Source organism: Erpetoichthys calabaricus, chromosome 15 (genome assembly GCF_900747795.2).
Source record: "Erpetoichthys calabaricus chromosome 15, fErpCal1.3, whole genome shotgun sequence".
Classification (NCBI taxonomy): Eukaryota; Metazoa; Chordata; class Cladistia; order Polypteriformes; family Polypteridae; genus Erpetoichthys; species Erpetoichthys calabaricus.
In genome coordinates, this window is record NC_041408.2 from 3,691,786 (window position 1) to 3,710,522 (window position 18,737).

At 44.2% G+C, this 18,737-nt stretch overlaps 2 protein-coding genes across 2 annotated transcripts in view; both read left to right on the top strand.

Moving 5' to 3' along the window:
* brox (BRO1 domain and CAAX motif containing) overlaps positions 1-18,737 on the top strand; it is a 445,085-nt gene that overhangs the window by 181,675 nt on the left and 244,673 nt on the right. The window lies entirely within an intron of this gene.
* Positions 1-18,737, top strand: part of disp1 (dispatched homolog 1 (Drosophila)) — a 159,196-nt gene that overhangs the window by 9,284 nt on the left and 131,175 nt on the right.

Consider the following 18,737-nt stretch of genomic DNA (forward strand, 5'->3'; position numbering starts at 1 on the left):
TCTATAAAGACTTTCGTCCTTTGGCACAGATATCTGGAGCTCCACACACCCCTTTATGACCTCATGACACCCCCCCCATGTTCTCGCAGTCCATCTACTCTAGCCACCAGAGACATGAAAGGACCAGGAGGCCGAGTTCAAATCGAGGCCTTGACCTTCTCGCCTGTGTGGCGTTTGCACCTTCTGTTTATTTTCTGCTTGAGTTTTTTCTCTTTGGGTATTTGGATTCTTCTCCCACATCCCTAAAGTGTGTATGGTGCCTTCAGAGAGTCTTCGGAGCCCTTCTGCTTTTATCACACATTTCATCCTATTTTTTTTTTTTCCCCTCCACAAACCCTCCATGCCAAGCAAAAATGGGAAATTTTAAATTTTATTAAAATTGAGGGATGGAATCCTCAAGTATTCAGACCCTTTGCTATAAGCCTTGGAGTTTGGCTCTGCCTGGAGATGTTTCTACACCACGTTTGGGGGTCCGTTGACTTGACTTGACTGGACTGGACTGATTTAGAGAAGACCCAGACCTGTCTATGAGGGGTCCACCGGTTGAGCATAAACCAAGCCAAGAGGAATTGCTTGCTGGGCCTGGAGACGGGTTTGTGATGAGGCACTGATCTGACGAAGGCTACAGAACAGTTTTTTGAGCACAGTAACCTCCAGAATTCTTAAATGGAAGAAGTTTGAAACGACCAAGAGATGGCCACCCAGCCAAACTGAGCAATTGTGGGAGAAGGGACCTGGTAAGAGTGGGTGACCAGTAATGTGATGGTCACTCTAGCTGAGCAGCAGAGAACCTGTGTGGAGAAGGCAGAAACTTCCAGAAGGACTAACATCACTGCAGCTCTCCACCGAGTCGGCGTTTATGATGGACACTTCTCCTCCGTAGAGGACACACTTGAAGTTTTTTCAGCATGGCTTGAATTATCCTGACGTTCTTTTGCCGAGAGTTCTGCTTAATAATGTTTTTTGTTGTTGTGCGAGTTAAGCGTCTTAATGTCGAGTTCAGGCTGTTCTGAACTTTAGCGGGAGCCATGAAGTCCTAATGCCTTGATGGTGAAGTCGGCCCCCCGTAGGAATGCTCGCAGCACGGAGCCAACGCTTCTCCCTGGCACCTTTCCTTGAGAATGATTTGTGGACTTGTGGGGGGGGAGAACGTCTTGCACAAGTCGGGTCCCACCGAGTCGAGCCGCGTGGCTACGTGACTTTAATTAATGAGGCCTTTCTGTATGTGTTAAGAAATTCCTAAGTGGGCTCGTTTTCACAGGGGGCAAATGCCGGGCTCCATAGTGGCGTTTTCTTCGGATTTACGATTTGATTTGATTTCTAAACAAACCTCCCTCTCCTCGACCTTGTGTAAAGCTTTTGTCTTCAGCTTATCTTATTAATTACCTCTCAGTAAAGGAAAGTGTACCGTGGCTTCTTGGCGTGTAATTCGTTTAGCGCGGCCCGCCCTGGCAATCGAGGGGGCGCCTACTGTTTTAACAGTGGCCCATTCAGCCAGCGGCTCTGCCCAGGAGATAAGAATCGACCCACCGCCTCATCTGGAACAGAAACAGATGTTAGCAGAGATGACGGGGGGGCTGCCTGAGTGCTCCTTTTAAATCTTCAGCATAGCCATTACATGTGAACGGTTTACTTTATGCCCACGGGAGTGGGTGTTGGGGGGGGTGCACAGTCCCAATTTTAAAAAGAGAGGCCTTTCTATGTGTTAATCAGCTACATGGAGGAGGAGACATCCAGCTGTAGAAGTGGAGGGGCAGTCAAGCAGAAGAGAAGTCTTTGAGGTTTTATCTCTCGTGACCTGCAGGGGGCGTTGCAGCACCTCAAACCCCAGGCACAAGTCCCAGGTTCAAATGCGAAATTGAATGCAATACAGGGGTTTTGTCTCGTGATTTGTAGTTCAGCACAATGCAATTTCTCTTCTTCTTTTCCTCCAGTCCTCCCAGGTCGGCTTTGTCCTGACACTTCATCCACCAGGGTGAGGCAGCGCGGCTCCTTTTATCCAAGACCCGGGGCATACTTCGGGGGCGCTGTTTGAAAGTCCTACGGAGTAGGGAGTGGACGAGGTTGCCCCACGGGGAACTAACCGTTCCCGACATACCCTGCGGGTCTCCGAATGGGCACCGAAACCCAGGGGTGCTGCCTTTTAGTGCATCGGGGAGATGATGCAGCCTTGTTCCATTGTCACCACCCACCCCGAATCCCAGCCAGGTAAGGGTCCAGAACCCATCCCGACAAGAACGCCAGCCCTTGCACTGTCCCAGTCTTATGAAAGGCAATAACTTTATGATTAAATGACTGTTTTTAGTGTCTGTGCTGTTCACTTATCTTACAGAATGCCTTTAATATGCTGGTCACATGATCTGTCTGTTATTGGAGCCTGTCACATTGGTCTAATGTGACATCGCAGACATGTCTGTCTATTACGATACCCCTCTGCCGTCTTGTGATATGGCACCTTCCAGATTTCTCTATTGAGTCCTTTCCCGGTGTGATAAGAACGAGACTCGGACATTCGTAAAAGTTTGGGGCAGCCACCTGTTTAATGTCCTCTGGCTGCAAAAAGGCTTTTAAGTAGAACCGAGCATTGACTCGACGGAGTCCAAAATCGAACTGATGAATACAGACAAAATGGCGGCTTTGAAGGCCAGTGGAGGAAGTGAGGTCATCCGAGGTGGGGCCGGAACCTTGTGGGATTTGCTGAGAATGGTCTGCAAGGGATTGAGAGGGACCGTTTGTGCACCCTGCAACCCCCTGGTCGGATGTGGAATTGCCATTATTCAAGCCCTTTGGTTGACTCCCATTCACACGTGTCTGACACCGAGAAGATTTGCCACTTTCCAAATGTTCTCCGTTTGGAGATGACTGCCGTCACTGTGTTGTGGTGGAGTTACAAATGGCTTTGAAACGTTTTGGTCAACATTTTCCTCTCGTCCCTTCAGGAGTTCCCTTTGAGGCCTCGTGTTCTTGTGGTGGCCTCTTCACTCTCATGGCGAGAGTCTCGATGTGGTGAGGTTTGGACTCCACAAGGCTGGCTGTGGTTGGGTCTTATTTTTGTTCGCTCAGTTGAGTCTAATGATCAGCTAACCTCCTTGGTATTCAATGTAATTACGGTTAAGCCCGAGTCCGGCTCAGGATGATGTGTAGCAATCTGCTTTACAGGGTTGGGCCTGAATAACTCATGGGACGTTAGTCTGCTGCCATCTAGTGGATGAAATAACATCATGCTGCCAAAATTCACAAATATATCTATCCGTTCTGCCACTTTATGATAAGTAAATATTTAAATTTGGGCGTTTTCAGTATTTTTCCATTACTGCTATACTGTGCAACCCTACGTTTTTATATATGGCCTATAATGTGGCACCTTCCATGTTAAGCTCTTAACTGTACAGTATATCGTCTCTGTAGGCATTTTATTTTATAGCGCCTTTTGTCAGTCCATCAGTTTTTTTCAAACCTACTTAGTCATGAACAGGGTGTTTGGGTCTGTTGGAGCTTAGAACAGCTAGCATAGGGCAGGAGCAAACCCTGGATGGGACACCAGTCCGTCCCGAATGAACACACACACGGGCCAGTTCAGGGTCGCCAATTCACCTAACCTGCATGTCTTTGGACTGTGGGAGGTAACTGGAGCACCCAGAGGTGCTTTGTTTAAAAGTAACTTTATTGATTACATAATTTTATATAGTAGTCTTTCATATCCATGTTGCTTTTAACTGTATGTCTTTTATTATACAAAACATTTTCATTTTTTAATTGTATCCCTCGTTTCATGTATTTGAGCTGTGCTCTACATGTCTCGGTGTTTTTTTTTTGTTTTCTTTCTATGTCCACGTACCTTTTAAATTACTTAATCTCCGTTTTAACAAAACCCGTTATGTGTGTGTGTGTGTGGTGCCAGCTTCTAATCTGTGTATCTTTTTTTTTTTTTTTTTTTATATATAAACTATATGGTATCCTTTTATTCTGTTCTTCCCCAAAGTGGAAAAAGTCGGTTTTAAGGAAGTGGACGGCCCAAAGTTTTTAAATTGTCGGAAGACATTTTAAGAAATGTTTACTTTTATTGCTTGGCACCAATTTGAATGTTTTCAAATAAAAAAATAAAAAAAAAAATACCAAAGGCTACCCCCTTGTTTTGCACAATGGTAGGGTGGGCAGATTTTCCTGTGTTTGGTGTACTTGGGTCTATTTATGTAAATTTCAATAGAATTGGGTTATTTAGTGTGTGTGTGTGTGTGTGTGTATGAGAGACGCGATGCTCGAGCTCCATGTTGTGCTCTTCTTCTGTGTCGTGTGCTTCTGCATTTCCCCTCAACGCCCGATTTTTTTTTTTTTTTTTTTTTTTTTTGTTTCCCTGCTGGCACAGATGTTTTCCATTTTGACGTTTTGGCCGATGCGAGTCTCGTGTAACTTCAAGTATTGCTCGTCTGCAGCAGCCATTAGGATTTTGGGCCATACTTTTTGTTTGTCCGTTATCTTGTCACTTGAAGTTGTCCACCCCTCTTGTTACATAACCTGCTTTGTCTGATTTCGAGTCTGCGTCTGTCCCATGTGCCAATTTCATATTCAAGGACTTTTTTTATTTGGAATCTTTATCCATCCGTTTAGTTTTAAATCCCCCGACACACATGTCCTCGCCCTCATTTGTAGGATTTGAGCTCAAAGTCCCCTTCTCTTTATCGTCAGACGATTCACAATACGAGGGGCCTTCAGAAAGTCCTGAGCTGTCTTTTACGTTCACGTTGGTTTTCCCGGAGAGCTCCATCATTCCTGAGACATTTCTTTAAAAACAAGTGGTACTTGAGGGTTGGCGTCACCCAGTGTGGTAATTTGGGCCTGATTAATACTCATCCGTGGTGGAATTTCACCACCGTTGAGCGATGCGCCATAGTGAGGTTTCTTTGCACAGAGGGAGTGAAGTCTGCTGAAATTCCCAGAAAAAGCGTCCATGTTCACTTGACCTTGGCTTCAACTAAATGAACAGCAGACCGCTGTGCCTGCTCAATCTACCCATAAGCCTTTGTGAATCTGTTGTACTGCGTTCATTTCTCTGTTGTGGTTAACACATAATTTTCAAATCATTGTTACTTTCTGAATTATTTTTGCCTCATTTATAATAAGTAGTACATGTGCCCTGTGGTGAGCTGGCCTCCTGTCCAGGGTGGGCTCTCCCTTTTGGTGTCTGTCGCTGGTGGGTTAGTCTGCAGCCCTCCTACCCCTCATGGCTACTCTACTGAATGAATGGATGACGATTGTTTTGGCAGAATATGCAGAAATGAGTTCCAGGTTTGGACCGCTTCGAGTGCTTAGCTGACTGCCAGAATCTGTGGATGGAATCTGGTTTTCATTTAAAACTTATTAAAAAAAATAAACAAGCAAGAAAACAAAAATGTGAGTCTACTGTGGAGAAGAACCGCATTGAAACCACTTATAAGACATGCTGGTCGCACTCTGGCTACAGCCGCCATCCATTGCTGCTCAGTTTGGAAGAAACTCCACACCCTCTTCCAACCCCCCCTCTCACCCCCCCCCCCACCCCAATATAAACCACGTGCAGGCAGCTGAATCGGCCGGTTACTGGTGGAACCCATGACTGTTGAGAAAACCAGCTGGGCTTCATCTGTTTGGAGCAAAAAATGTCCCGTCCAATTAAAAGTGCAGGGAGAGGCTCTTTTATGTAGATATCACAAAGTGTTTCCACTTGAAGTTTGTGATTTAAAGGGTGGGATTATGTGTTGAACCACCACCCCCGTCGATCTGGAGAGTCGTGGTCTCAAGGGGGCGCTGCAGCTCCCCAGATTCCCAACACACAGGCTCAGACACCAAGTTCACGAAGGAATAAAGGGTTTTTATTGAGAGAAACTCTTAAGTGCTATAAGTGTTTCCCACACCACAAGCGCTCTCCAGTTCAGCACTCTGCAACTCTGTCGTCTCTTTCTTTCTTTCTTTCTTTCTCTCTTCTGCTCCTTCAGCAAGCTTCGCCTTCCTCCTTCCGCACTAATGTCCTGAATGGACAGTCTTCCCTTGTCCTTCCATTATATTGGCATCCCAGCTGGGTAAGGATCCTGCTATGGCTCTCACACAGTCAGTTGTTCTAATATTTGAACCATCACCTCCAGTTTGCGTATCTTCAAGTTCTCTTATCTCTTAAACTTTACACCATCTTGGAACATCTGCAGGATTAAAGCGACTGCCACTCAGTCGGTAAGTAAACTGCACTCTGGCAGACAAGCTAGCATTTGGCCCGTTTCATTTATCAGTTGTTATCATTCAAAGTGCAAACTGATAGGCCATCAAAATTGAAGGTGCCAACTCCAACTCGAAGTACCACAACTAAAGTCTAAACCGGAAAGACAAAGAGCAAAAGCTTTGGTTTGCACACTAACCCGTGTGATCTCGAACGCACCGGACTTGCACATGTCGACCCTTTACCATCGATTCAGAAATTCTCCCGGCCCCCGTCCCTTTCTGCACACTTTGTCATGTAAATTTGATTTTAAAGGGTGTGGAAAATTGACGGAAGAAAGGAAAGTTTTGGCGCACCTTGCGGCCAACCCCATAGTAATTTTTGATAGGAAAAGTTTGGAGCATGAACGCAAAACAAGTCGTCTTGACTTTAGTCTCTGTTAAGACTGTCCCAAGATGGCGGTGGCTTCTCAGCCTTTTGGGCCTTCTGGGTGGAAGAGGCAGGACGGAGCCTGGAAGTGATGTCCGAGTGGGGAAGATGTTGATCTTCCTTTCTGCAGAAGGATGAGGAGAGAGATTGTTGTTAGTGCTGGGAGGTATACCGTTTCATACCGAAAACCGTTTATTTTTGTTATTGCGGTATAAGAAAAATCCATATACTGGTTTAAATAACCTAAACAACGTACGGAACGTGAAAATGTTTAAGGGGGGAACTCTTCACTGCTACACCGCTAAACACACATGCAACAGAGTAGATGTGTTAATGGAGGTATTGCACGGTGAAAATGGACAGAGAACATTCCGAAACTGAAGCTGTAGCAGACGATAAAGTTGAACATGATGACACGGAAGAACTTTTTCCGAAAAAAGGAGCCGTGTCTGTTGTCTGGAGATACTTTGGTTTTAAACGGTCGGATGTGGACCAAACAACTATTTACTGCAAATGCTGTGGAGCTAAAGTTGTCACCAGAGGCGGCATCGCGAGTAATTTGCTGCACCACCTTAGCCGCAAACATGCTTCGAGGTACAATGAATGTATGGAACTAAGACTGGCACCCGCCACGTCCTCGGGTAAAACTGAAAAAGCGAGAGGACACTCGAGTCAGACGTCCATGTAGACGCATTTGCTAGAGGACTGCCTACGACAAAAAAAGCAAGCGGTGGATCGAGATAACCAACACCATTACAATCTATGTAGCTAATGTGTCAGTGGACAGAGATTGGTAACATTAACAAAGTGTAGTTAGTTTACAAAAAATATTTACTATTTATTCTTTTTCTCAGACATGTTCAGTGCAACACAACTGTTGACAAGCACCTCTGGATATTTGACTAAGTCTAAATGCCTCTTTGGAAGGTTGAAAGTATGTTGTCAAAATTATAGTTTAAGTTGTTTGCAAACATTGTTCAATAAAAAGGTTCTATATTTTGACTGCAATGTGATTCCTTCTCTTCATTAGTGCCACCCCCTTGAAAATACCGTATTTACGCATGTACCACGAGGAAATTTTTTTTCTGTAATGTTTACTACTTCTGCTTGGGCTCACTCGCTCTCGCTCGCTTGACGGAAGAAAGAAACCTTCGTCATGCAACAAAAACAGAAGGGCATTTCGTGGAAAATGTGCAATAAATTCTTCCTATACAATCACAACACGCGTCGTACACGGGGCAAAATTTTTTTTTTGCGATTTGTTTTTTTTTTTTTTTTTTTCTTCTTCTTTGTAAAAATTAGGGTGCGTGTCTTACACGAGGGCGCGTGGTACACGAGTAAATACGGTAATCACTTTATGGGGCCATGCAAACCTGTACTAATTCTTGTGTGCACATTTAAGATTTTTTTTGTACAATTCTCATGACCGTGGAATAGGTCATTCTTAACCACATTTTCCACTGCAATTACTGGCTAACATCCACTCGTTACTTTTTTGGGGGGTTTGGGGAATACCATGAAACCGGTATAATTTTGAAAATATTGTGATATAGAACTTTGGTCCTACCGCCCAGCACTAATTATCCTACAGCGCCATCTCCTGTCTCGGTGGAGAATTAGCACCACCTAAGTCTTTAAGCTGTTCCCAATGCGTATCTCAAGGGGCTAAAATGGCAAATTTACCCATCAATCTTACCCTCCAGAACAAGTGAACACGTTGTCAGAAAGGTTTGCAAATGTATTCAAAAATCAAAAACTAAAATCTCCTATTCATCGAACTATTCTGACCCACAATTCAGTACTTTGTAGACTAGACGGCCCTTATGGCAGCTGTTTCAGCTTTGAGTCATCTTGGATTTAAGTCTCTGGCACCCGTTGGTTTGGGCAGCTTATCCTGTTCTTCCTGGCAGATCCTCTGAAACCCCGTTTGATGGGATGGGACATGTCTGTAAACCGCCACCTTCTGGTCTCTCCCCACGTATCCTATATCTGGGCCACTCGAGGACACTCTGACGTGTCCTGAAGCCACTTGTTGTTGTCCTGGGTGTATGCTTTGGGTCATCGTCCTGCTGAGCCATCGCCCAAGTCTGAGGTGGCATATACTCTACTCTAGCATGGTCTCTTCAAGGACCTCTCTGTGTTCAGTTTTCACCAGTGTCCGTGTCCCTGCACCCACCACTAGTATGCTTCACTGCAGAGGTGACAATCGGTGACTGTTCTTCACTAGACATGGAGCTCCGAGTTCTGCCCAAAGAGTTATTTTTGTTCTGTCAGACCACAGGTTCTTTTTCTTTATGTTCTCTAAGTCCTTTAAATGCCCTGAACTCAAGATTGGCTTCCAATCCAGCCAGTCCACAATTACTCCCTGATTGATGGAGTGCTGCTGACATGGTCGCCCTTCCAGTAAGTTCTCCCATCTCAGCAGTGGAGTTCTGATGCTCTGTTCAAGTGACCATTGAGTTCAGTTACTCCATCTGGCCGTATGGCCAATCTCTCGCCCTGATCTCGGCCTCGCCATAATTTGATCACAGAGGCCTACAGGGACTTCCACCTTTCTAAATGACATCCAATCCATTCAGCTGACCACCGGTGGATGCCAATCAAGTTCTTGAGGAGAATTAAATCAATTAGGAAGCACCTGACCTTTTTAATGTAGAGGGCCACAGCAAAGGGTCTGAATACTTCCAGGAATGAGATTTCAGTTCAGTTTATGTATTTGAGTACATTGGTAAACAATGCTGTGTAGCCCAAAATCACACAAAGAACCTTTTGTGCAAATGTCTTCATGATGGTTTATTGAGTGTAGATTGGCAGGCAAAAATGGCAGATTCCTCCATTTTAAATGAAATATACAAGACAATAAATTGTGCAGAAAGTGAGGGGGTCTTGAATAGTTTCGGACACCACTGTATATTCATACATTAAAGAGGCCAACGTGTTTTAGGGTGCTGTGGTTTCTACACTTTTGTATTGATGCTTAACTGTCTTTTTGCTTTGCATTTGGTTTTCCCTTTAAAGTAACCCAAGAGGAGCCCTGAGACTTTTTTTTTTTCTTTTTAAATAGTTTTAAATGATGCCTTCTCATTCATTTAGCTTGTTTTGGGGGGTTTCCTAAGATGTTATTGCACTTTGTGTTTATTTATTTTGAGAAGGCTGATTTGGCCTTTACAGTTTAGTGATTTATCGTGCGTTGCGCTGGGTGCTTCGTGGAGACGGATTAGTTTTCCATTTTTGGGTTGTCTGTCCGAAGATGAGAAATTCGCAACGTTGGGCGAAAAAATCTCTTTGCAAGGCTTATCGCACAAGCCGAATGTTGGAGGGGAGTAGAATGCGGGGGCACACTGGCTGGACTGGGTGCTAATGCTGAAATTCTTCTCCTGGATAACAAGTTCAGCGTCGGCACCAATGCCATTTATCTTGATGGACTGTAGCTTTTGTCTTATCACCCACATTAATGGAGCCAATGATACAGAAACCTTTTAGCAACCTGGAAGGAATTTCATTTTTCATTCTGTGCTGGTGGCACAGTGGTAGTAAGGAGACCAGTGTTCACATCCAGGGTCTTCCTCTGCGTGTTCTCCCAGTCTCTGCATGGGTGTCCTCTAGCTGCTCTGGTTTCTATCAAAGACCTGCAGGTTAGGTGTATTGGTGGTCCTAAATTGGCCTGTGTGTGCCCACTGACACACTGGCGCCCTCTCCAGTGTCTGCTCCTTGTATTGCACCCTATGCTAGTTGGGATGCAGACTCCCGTGACCCTGTTCAGAAAAAGCAAGTTAGAAAACAATGGACTGACATTCCGTGCCTAACCCTGCAGGCATATCTTAATAAATGAGTTTCTTTTATTTTATTGCACCTTATGCACCATATCAGCTTAACTCTTTGAGGGCTGAATATTTTTTCCAAAAAACTCACACAAATCAACATAACATCTGTTGCTGTGGCTGCTGTTTCAGCATCTCTGGCAGCAGCAGCTGGGTGGGGGCGGCTTGATGGGCAGCAGGAATGTGCGGCAGTGACGATCATAGTGCAACACAATCTGGTTTGTACCTCTCGTCATCGTAAGTGGCCGTCCTCCCAGGTGAACGTTTCGGTAGGCACATTAGCTGCAACACGCGTGTTAAGCACCCTGACCAGCTGATGCTGGTACATCACTTTCATTTTCGATCTCCAGATCACTTCCATCAAAGTTGGAGTCCGCCAAGTCCGAATCCGGTTCAGCAATAATATGCAAAATGTTGTCCACGGAGTACTGTATTTTAGTCTCTCGACAAATGTTGACGCCATTTTAGAGGTTGCCTGCACATGGAATTCAGGTCATATCATCAAAGGTAACATTCTTTCTAGCAACAAGCGTCGAACTAAAATGTAATTGCATGTTTTGTTGCAGTCTCCAGCTGATCACCATCCTCTACCCCTGAATTTTTGACAAAAGTCGACATCTGCCCTGAAAGAATTAATATGACCTAATCTGCATTCCAGTTCCCAAATAGGAGCTTAATATTCAGTTTTTGTGCTGTAAAATGACACAAAGAACTCAGAGTTGGGGTAACCCTGTATAACTGAACGGTTTTTGGAGATCCACCTTGGTCACCCCATATAATTTGACCGTTTTTTGAGTAGATCAGACATGCGTCTGTAAAGCCATCACTGCAGCCAACTGCAAGTCCAAACAGAACTGAAGTAGGTAACTGGTTTGCCGGTTTATGAAAGGGCGGATCCAGGAGGAGGGACGTAGGAGATGATGTCAGTGCTGGTAGGGCTGTCAATCACCCACTCTGCAGAGAGGGAAAGGATCAGAGAACAGTGCCAACCCCTGGCCTATCAGGTAATTACATTTGCTAGAAACCCTTGCACTGTCTCTTATGCGCATGTGCGTGACACATATCTATGTATTATATAAGCATGAAGAAATTGTCGGTTGGAGTGTAAAACCATCTGTACCCCCTTTTAATTGGCAGTTTTTTTTCTAAATTGAACTTTTTTGAGGCGGGTGTCGGCTATACAGTAGTACCTTCACACAGCTGCTGTCCACTAAAAGAACGCGTTCAGCACTAGGGGACCGATCAGCTGATGCTGGGACATCACTTTTGTTGCAAGGTTCCATGAGACCTGTAGTTCAGAAGGGCAACCCTTTTTGGATCCCTGGGTGCCGCCACAAGTCTCCCTACTTTGAGGAGCTGCTGCCATGCTATATTGTGACATCGTTTGTGTTCCCGTGGCTGATATAAAATGAGCCATCTTACCTCACTTTAGGGGAGTCAAAGTCGGAAGGAAGAGGACGATCTCCAGATCACTTGCGTCAAAATCATGGTGCAATAAGTCCCAACTTGGCGATTTTAATACGTAAAACGTTGTCTACGGAGTATTTTGCTTTGTGAATTCGCTTTGCTCTATCATCAGATTGGCCTTTAGCTCTGGTGGTCTGGCGCCCATTTGTAGACCACTCCGGCGGCCAGCAGCTGCTCTGCTGCGGATTTCTTGCCAGTCGGAAAAATATTCAGCCTTCAAAGAGTGAAAAGATGCCGCAATGAGCGGAGAGATTTGACATCAGACCTGTGACTTTGTCGTGGCTCATCACTTCGGGGCCGTTAGCAAGTATTGGCGAAGGACGGCTGTGACTACAAACCACTGGACAGGCTGTATAGTGTGAGGGGGTCCAAGTGGGAGTCGAGCGAGTCCCTGCCGGTGCCCCGTAAGATTGGGAACCCACCAGCCCTGTGGTTAGCCATCTGTTACCTTAGCCACAAGGCTGCCTCAAATTAGCTTTGCTTACCGTGTGAAGCTTGTGGGTTATTTTTCTGTCGTGAACTTTCCTATTCTAAAATAAAAGGGGTCTGTGCTTTTTTTAATAATAGCCAGCAGCTTTATGTTTCGTGAATCGTGTAGCTGATTGTTTTTTTGGCCGCGTTGGAAAGTCTGTTATATTTTAATTTTGAATGACAAATATGACGTCAGCTGGTTTGTTGATTGATGCGAGGCCTCCAGATGCCTCTCACTGAAACAATCGCTTCCTTCATAAGGCCTGATGCAGTGCAGTGACTGAATCGATTCAGTTCTGCGGCCAACATAAATCCCCAAACACAGCCGAGCATTCTGCGAGTCTCCAGGAGAGGCAGGCGTGTGACCCGCTGAGCTCGTCTTTGGCTGCGACGTCCCCATGGTCCTCCGTCCAAACCGTTTAGTCATGACTGCAAACAGCTGTGAGATGCATCTGTTTGCTTTGCGCAAAATCCCACTCGTCCGCAGACCGGTGAAGATGGTTCTGTTGTGATTATGGACTTCCAAGTGTAAAACAATTTGGATTTGAGGGGCCTTTGTTAAAATGATTGTTATGTAAATGAATACTCCACCCCCCAATTTTTTTTTTTTTAATTTTAATACTGGGGGGGCTCCGCCCCCTGTTTGCTTCACTCACCCACGGGGTTGGTTAGCCGGATATAAAATTTTAAAGAGGTTGATATTTTCATGGGAATTGTTACATATGCATTATCGTCACTTTTTACTTTAAAACTTTAGTAAAAACAATATTTGGAATGAACTTTTCTTCAAGATCGCATTGTATTTTTGATTCCGTGTTTGGACTTGCATCGTGACAACGCAACATATATCTTCCTGTAAGTGAATATCGTTTCTTTCGAAAGGTTTTATTTGAGAGAATGTTTACCCATGCTTTCTTCCTCGCTTTATCGTTGAAGTGTCATCTAAAATGTATAAAATTATTATTGTCCTGATAAAATTAAGAGCTGAGAGCGCAGGAAGTGTCTGCCAAAAGCATTCACACGGCTGAGGATAGATGACCGTGGTCTTGTTTGAAAATCGTTGTAAGTAGGGCGTGACCTGAAAGAATCTAATGGCAAAAGTCGCCATCTCACGGGACTTCATATCGCGCCAACGTCTTAATTCTCACTGGCAACAAGAATTAGACGATCTACAAGTCTCCGAACTTAAAGTTTAAAGTAAGCTACTCTTGTAGTTTAACTGCTGCAGGGTTCATTGGGACATGTAGTTTGGAAGGGCAACCCTATTGGGGTCCCTGGGTGGCACCACAGGGTGCTGCTGGCAAAAGATCTCCCTACTTTGGGGAGCTGCCACCATGCTATGTTGTGACATAAAAGGAGCCATCTTACCTCATTTCGGTTAGTCCGAGTCGGGAGGGCAAGGACAACGCACTTGGCGTGGAAGTGGAAGGAGACTGGAAGGCCATTGATTTTATGGTTTATACCGCGTGGACTGACCCAGAAGCCTGTCCAGGTATTGTTATGCAATAAAAGAACTTGGAGTTGTGTCTGGCGTTCTGGGCTCCCTGGCACCCCCTAGTGTCCACAACCACTACAGTATTTAATTATCACATGCACATAACAAATAGAATAAATATTCAATCTCATGCACACAAGGCACCTAACACATTAGCTATTAAAGTATATGAAGTTATGAAATTCAGCATCTCTGTACAGAATTATCTTTAAGTAATAGAATATTTTCTTTAACATTCTAGAAGCTGGATGTTTAAGGTCTGGTCTAACCAGGACCGTTGTAAACTTGTAAACTTTTACAGACTTCGGTTCTAAAAGTTGATGGAAACAGAATTTGTTTATAACCCGAGGGCCGCCTGTACTATGCTAGAAGTCCCATAGGTAAGAAAGTCCGCCCTTTTGGTTTATAAGGTTGCGTCGTCTTGTCCGTATTTAAGCAACGTCTACGTGGGTGGAGTTTTCTGCATTGCTGTGGGGTACATTCGTCTAGCACGTACCTCCCAATGCTTTAACGCAAACTGACCTCCCAAATCCTTCATGAAGAACTCTAGTGAACTCTGATTCTTCTGTGAAATGTTCAGGCGCAGAAACAAACCCGAAGTGAATGTGTTTTTTTGTGAACGCTTTCCAAAGAGATTGTGTATTTCGCCAGAGTGATTTGCCAAAACCTTATTTTGGCTTAAGATTGAAATAAAGGAACAAAACTAAAATAAAATAAACTAAAGCTTGCTGAAAATATTTGCTTCGGCTGACAGGCCAGGAATCTGCTCTGAGCAGCACGTGGACTGTTGGGTTTGTCTTTAGATGCTAAGCTCCAATTGGTTGATTTTTTTTTTTTTACACTGCTTGGTAAATGAATATACAAGGCGCATTTCTTCCGTGGATTTCATCTTTTTGCAATCAAAGGTTGGGGACGCCAGCTACATTCAACTCTGACCACCCGAGTTTAGCACGGAGGTTTGAGTTTCAGCACCAGTTTTGAAGTGTATGGGGAAAACATCCCTGTGATCCCTGAGGGATCTATTCCAGCTTTTGAACCCCCTGTCAGCTTTTTAAAATTTACAAGATCCTCAAGAGAGACGCACCATACAGCACTGGAGACACCAGCAGACCGGGGAGAATTCTCTTGTCACTTTGATCTTGGGTTCTAATGTGGCTAATGGGCCGCCATTCATTTGAACTCGACAGGCCACGTGTAGAACACGCCGGGAAGAAATGTTTGCTGCCTCCCCGATATCCTCTATTGTTGCTTATTCATAACACTTAACTGTACTTAACTGTTCCGATCTTCAAACAAATTTAGTAAAATGCAAATGACTAAAAGAGTAAACACAAAATGTAGGGGTTGTGGTGGGTGGGTTTTTTTTTTTTTCTCCTTCTTAAATTATTTATTGAAGGGGGGGGGGAGATCCACAGTCTGAATAAGTAAAACTTGAAGAAATCTGGAAGGGAGCAAATACTTTTTCACAGCGCTGACTACATAAAACCCGAGTAGGTGACAATTTTTAAAGGGTTGTGTATTTCATATCCTGGCAGGCCTGACTGTCTGTCTGTTTCTCACCAACGATGTCAAAGCCACGTCCAGGACAGTCGCTGGTAGGCGCCCCAGACGGGATCATATTATAAGGGATGGGATTTGGGTCCCTGGCTTTATAGATATACTATAATATACTATACTATATAATATATACAAGCTGTGTAAGCCTGTGCTGTAAAAAGCCTGGGCTCCTAGAAACAATGGCTTCTGACACTTCGATCAGTCAGTCACTTGTGTATTTGCGGCTAAGGTGAGGTTCTCTTTCCTCTGCGGTTTCACTTTGACGACCGTCAATTTCTTTGAGCTTCATGTGGTGGCCTCGCACTTCTGGGCTGGGCAGACATACACACTTTCACATGTACACACAAAATATTATAATAATAATAATAAAAAAAGACATCAGACAGACGGAGCATCTGTTGTGTTTGTGAGGTTCAAAACATGCATGTTCCTTATTCCTCATCGCCAAATTCTACGCCTTGTACTGTGGGCTAAACTCTCATTGGTTCCCAACTCTGGCACATCAAGTCTATCCTCCAACCAAAGATAAAAGCAAACTGGTTTGATTTTATCATAACTGGTTAGTCGCAGTCGTAGGGTATGTCACACTATGCGACTCTTCAATTCCACCTGGCGGGGGTAAATGTTAGAATTATACAAAGTTATTGTCTGTCTGTATACCTGCATTGTTATCACTCTTTAATTTGGTATTGTTCTTTGTCGGTATGCTGCTGCTGGAGTATGTGAATATCCCCTTGGGATTAATAAAGTATCTATCTATCTATTAGAGGATTTGCTTCATGGGAGTGTGATGTCAACCGCCTCCAACTGCCCAAGATTTTTGTTGGCAAAGGCTTTGGCCAAAAATTGCTTGAAAAATCGTCTAATGTGGCATGGCCTTAACTAACACCCACAGAGCCAGTGATGCAAGGGATTTGTGGCATTTACTTGATTGGCCGTCCCTGCCACTGCCTGATCTGTGCTACATAGCCAGGAGCGTAATGAATCTGTGTTAACAATCAACGTTGTTTGTTGTATTTTCATAGCATTCTCCTCATGCTCGTCTAACATACCCCTCAAATGAAAATACTGCAAGTATTATTATTCCCTCCTTCCAGCGCACAACAGTATGCTGGTTTATTTGCCAGAGGTCAACCAGACCCCTCAGGCTATGAATTCAGCTTTTTGTTCAGCTGAGTTCTTGTCGAAGAATGTGAGGAGTGCCGCCATCTTAATCTTTTTCTTGCAGGAGCTTGTCTAGCTGCCCTTAGAACCCAGTCTTCATGGTTCTGATTGCGCCTATGACTACTTCTGCTACTCTTGTCCTGGTGTTCCACACTCCTCTAGATCTTTACACTTGATGATCTTTTGTCTCCTTGCTCAGGATGTTGTTGTCGTCAGGGATTATTGATGAAGATGTACGACTTGTTCTACTTGTCGTGGAACACGATGTCTGGCCTATTGGTGGCAGTGATGGTGCGGTCTGTGGGAATAGTCTTGTCCCACATGTCCACGACTGCGTCCAGTATATACTTGTACCACTTGTCCATTGTTGGATCACCAAACTGTTGACACAGTGCCCAGTGTAGGTACACACTGACCTTAGTTGTGATATTTAGTCTCCAGGCTACGAAAAGGACATAGCAGCACTAGAAAAGGTCCAGAGAAGAGCGACAGGGCTACGGGGGATGAGTTATGAGGAAAGATTAAAAGAGCTGAGCCTTTACAGTTTAAGCAAAAGAAGAGGTGACAAGATTGAAGTAAAGTAGAGTGGTAGACATTAAGACTTTGGGGACTTTCAAAACTCGACTCGACCCTATAAACTCACGGATAAGTTCTCCCGCGGATAAGTCCGGGCTTGATTTTACCGAATTTCCAGTATTTTAGCATGTCAGTCATATAAGTCAAACGCGGAAAACTCGCACTATTGGTCCAAAAGATTATGATATGCCAACGCCCACCTGAGAGTAACCGCGGAGCACACGGCCTTTATTTTCTTTGTGGGTGTGGCAATGCGCTGTATCAGCGTGTGCTCCTAACCTCTCTGTCTCTCTCGCCTACGTGACCACACGGTAGGTAATACCCGAGCTGTTCCGGAGCGACCGTTTGCACTGTTTTTTTTTTTTTTTGTGTCTCACACACTCTATCATAAGAGCATCCCTTATCTACGATGGAGCGTTCGATCAGAAGAAAAATATGAAGGTGGTTTTAAATTCAAAGTCGCTGAAGTAGCAAAAGAAATTGGGAACTGCGCTGCTGCAACAAACTTCGATGCATCTGAGAAACTGATACGAGATTGGAGGAGAAATTGTTTTTTAAAACAAAAAAAATACAAAAATTTTAAGCATTGCGTTTTTGAACGGGCGCATAAGTTGGGGTCTGATTTTTATGATCGTTTTTTTTTCGTGTTTCATGACCCGACTTTTATACGCGAGTATATATGGTAAATGGATAGGACCGTTGAGTTTGTTGGGCTGAATGGCCTGTTCTGGTCCAGATTGTTCTAATGTTCAGGATATTCCTTCATGGTCAGTACATGGCATCCGGATACTATGTGGTCTCCTCGGCTTCATTAATAATAATGAAGTTAAGAAAATATATAATTTATTAATGCATGCAAGGTACAGATTCAGCTGAAGTACGGATCGGGTTGTGACATCACACATGCTTGTATATGCAGTAAATCCGTATCAGATGAGCAGATTGGAGAGCACTGTAAAGTGTGAGGTGGGGTATTCTTACAAGTACAGATATAAAGACTCTGTGCAGATCCGGTAGATATGGATAGATAGTCCTATGAAAAAGTTTGGGAACCCCTCTTAATTCTTTGGATTTTTGTTTCTCATTGGCTGAGCTCTCAAAGTAGCAACTTCCTTTTAATATCTGACATGCCTTATGGACACAGTAGGATTTCAGCAGTGACATTCAGTTTATTGGATTAACAGAAATGTGCAATATGCATCATAACAAAATTAGACGGGTGCATAAATTTGGGCCCCCACAACAGAGATATGACATCAATACTTAGTTGAGCTTCCTCTTGTCCTCTAGACGCTGTCCTTCTATAGCCTCTGAGTGTCTGATTCTGGATGGAGGTCTTGTTGACCATTCTTCATACAAAATCTCTCCAGTTCAGTTCAATTTGATGGACAGCCTGCTTCAAATCATCCCATAGATTTTCGATTATATTCAAGTCAGGAGACTGTGCTGGCCATTCCAGAACATTGTACTTCTCCCTCTGCATGAATGCCTTTTGTAGATTTTGAAACTGTGTTTTGGGTCATTGTCTTGTTGGAATATCCAACCCCTGTGTAACTTCAACTTTGTGAAG